This window comes from Theobroma umbraticum, unplaced genomic scaffold, assembly GCF_002168275.2.
Source record: "Theobroma umbraticum cultivar Fairchild unplaced genomic scaffold, ASM216827v3 scaffold_228.0, whole genome shotgun sequence".
Classification (NCBI taxonomy): Eukaryota; Viridiplantae; Streptophyta; class Magnoliopsida; order Malvales; family Malvaceae; genus Theobroma; species Theobroma umbraticum.
In genome coordinates, this window is record NW_018397274.1 from 2,727,703 (window position 1) to 2,731,436 (window position 3,734).

Sequence of the window (3,734 nt, forward strand, 5' to 3'; positions counted from 1 at the left end):
AAAATAAAATCCTAAGCTAATAAAAATACTAAAAAAATAAATTTTCATAGCCAGCATCAAAAAGACAAAAAGTTTGTACAACTTAATGCCAAAATTGTCAACACCCTTTTTTGTGCTTTAAATGTTGAAGAAATCAATAAGGTATCCATGTGTGAGAATGCAAAGAAAATTTAGGATGCCTTAGAAACCATTTATGAAGGAACCAATTACGTTAAAAAAATCCATGATAGGCTTACTTACCTTTTACTATGAGTTGTTTAGGATGAAAGATGATAAATCAATAAATCAAATGTACTATAGGTTCACTAAAATAGTTAGAAGGTTGAAAGCATTAGAGAAACACTTCCTAAATGCTCAATTATTGAAGAAGCTAGTTTATAGTCTACCTAAGTCTTAAAAGGCCAAAAGCGATGGCCATTAAAAAGGCTAGAAACTTAAACACCTTTAAGCTAGATGGACTTGTAGGTTCCTTGCTCACATATGAAATGACTTTTAAGCATGAAAATGAGAGTGATGATGCAAGAAAGGAAGACATCAAGAATAAAGGAATTGCACTTAAGTCCACCATTGAAGAAGATAAAAAGAGTACCAAAGAGGAGCATGAGGAGGATGAAGGTATAGCTTTGCTAGTAAAGAGATTTAGCAAATCTATGAGAAGAAATGATAAAGGAAAAAGATCCCCAAGAAGAAATGGGCTAAAATGTGAACATAGCAAAGATGACTTGATTTTATATGAATGTAGAAAACTAGGTCACAGCAAATATGAGTGCTTAGGCAGAAAGAGCCATCCAAAGAATACTAAGAAAAAGGCTATGATAGCCATTGGGAGTGATAGTGATGATTCACAAGATGAAAAGGAATGAGAGGTTGCCAACTTGTGCATCATGGCTCTTGAAGAACCACAGTTATGGCTTACTATTAATGCATCTTATTCATACACCTTGGATGATTGATCATATTCTTTTTATGAATGACAAAATGCTTATGATGATTTAGCATTTGTGTTAGAATGCATACAATTGAAGTACAAATAGATTATCTTTAAGCTTAAAGTTGAAAATGAACTTTTGACTAAAAGAAAATTGAACTTGAAGAAAGTGTCAAAAGCTTAAAAAATGAAAGAAACGATTTGAAAAAGAAAAATGAAAATTTGCATTAGTATTTTTCAAAATTTCACATGAGTCAACAAAAGTTCAATGACATGTTAAAAACTCAAAGAGCATTTTTTGACAAAGAAGGTTTGGGCTTTCATGGAACACAAAAAAAGACTCACCTCAAAAATTTCTTTGTTTAAGGAAAATGAAAATTTTGGTGCTTTTACTAGATGCATTTGCTTTCATTAAATTGGGCATTCTATTTACTTTTTCCCTTTGAGAGTAGTAACACAAAAAGGTTAAGTGATTTCCAAAGGAACCAAACCCACATATGGTAAGGTGTACATCAATGGGAACTAAAATAGTTAACATTAACATTATGGACCCAAGAGAGTTCAGGTACCGAATAACAAAACTTGAATTTTTTTTTTTTTTAAGAAGAGAAGCATTGCTACAAGGTCAATCTTAAAGACAAAGAAGTATGGTACCTTGATAATGGATGCTCCAGACATATGACTAGAAACAAAAAAAAAAATTCTGATTTGAAACCTAAAGAAAGAGGAGATGTGACCTTTGGTGATGATTCAAAAGGAAAAATAAAAGGCATTGGAGACTTTGGTAACAATTTCTCAGCCCATATTGAAAATGTCTTGTTAGTCCATTATGAGATTACGCTTGAACGTAAAATCTGTTTTATATCAAAATCTTTAAAAAAAATTTAATTAAGTAGTCAATCGCATCTAAAAATTGGTAATGACTTTTCTTTACATCAAAATGAACTATATCATTAAAAAATATATATATTCAATTTAAGTGACTAATCATACTTAAATAAATAGTTGACTTGTAATTGAGTATTTAATTTATTGATTAGTACATGAATCTATTATCTAGAGAATATAATTCAAACCTCCTTTTCTTCGACCATAAAAAAAATAGTTGACTTTTTATACGGACATGTTAAGGTAATATTTTTTATATTTAAATTCTATGTCTCATAAAGGTTTCTTTTTATCTTTGGATAGTAAAAAACCCTAAAACATCAATGTTTTGAAAAAAAAAAGAATTAAATTATAATTTAAAATATACTAAAAATGAAAATTTATATTAATTTCTCTTAAAATCAAAAGGGAAGAGACGAAAAGGCGAGAGTATGCTCTTTGGCTGGTAAATAGCTGACCATTCATACGGATTATAAAATGCTGGTATTAAAGAAAGTCATCATCGTTGCCCTCGACCTGGATTAATTGGTGGGTCTGAATCTGATGTGCACCGCGCCAATCCATGCCTCTCACCAGACATGAAGCAACGTTGCAACCAATGGAAACGTATGACTCACGTTCTTACAAAGAGTGGGATCCACAAAAACATATACTACTATATTTATATTAATAAATAATAAAACCAATATGATAACTGGATAAGAGTTGGTGAAGGGAAGTGGCTTGCTTCGGGAAGAAAGAAGGATTGGGCTTGAAGGAGTCATGGCTTAGGTCACCACCTTACCAACTTTCTTGATATTCTATTTTTCCCAATCACAATGGTTGTATTTATTTGGCTGTTTTACTTATGAAGCTTTTATTAGGTTAGTATGATGAGTAGTGACGTTGGGCAGTACATATTGCAAACTCCCAAACTTTGGAGAGCCAATGGTGCCCCCTCTTTGGCCTTCATACAGTTGAGAGCAGCATCTCAAATCTTAATTTAAGAACCCAACCGTTTCAATGAAGAAGATTTTAATTCAGCTAAATCTCGTGTACAACCACATGATTGCTACCTTCAAGATATTACGAGTATATTTTTTTTAATGAGTTTGTTTATTGTGATCTCAATTATTTTGCTTTCAAATTAATCTTGAAATGGATAGGTTTCATGATAACAACGAGACATATTAATGCGGAAGTTGCTTTAGAATTGGGTTATTGAATTGAATGTAATGCCAAAATGTCTAAAAAACCTAAAAAACAGATTAGCAGCATATTTCTTTTGAAAGAATCTCTCTACAATCTTGACAAAAATCATAAGATAACTCATGTGTTAAGAGTTTACACTTATAATTCAAAAGACATATTTTTTAATTAAAGAAATATCTTTATTTATAAATTTAAAATTTATCTTATTTTACTTAAAACCTTGATTTATATGCCCAAAAAACAAATAACACCATAAATTTTTACCAAAATCTTCACTTTCAATCAAACTATAACTGAGGTTAGATGACCAAGTTTTCTTCCTATTTCACTTATTAGTGTTCAGTGACAAAGTCTTCTCAGGCTCCAAAAATATTTGGATTATCCTATGCTCTGAAAAATTAAAACACTAATTATCCAAAAAAACAAAAGAAAGAAAATAGTGTGAGAGTTGACATGGTCTATGGTCAAACCGGATGACTACTCTTTTTTCTGGTGAAATTGAATGACGTTGAAATTTAAACTAATGTTGCAATCCCAAGGTTTGGGCAAGAACTTGTTGCAAACAAAAAAAGAGTACGCAATTCTAAATCAGCAATTAGTGCATCAATTAATTGAATTATTTTAATTAGTTATCAAAAAATAAAATATAATGATAAAATTTAATATAGTTGAAACATAATGACAATATTCAATCTTAACCTGTTATATAATAATAAATTTGACCTTA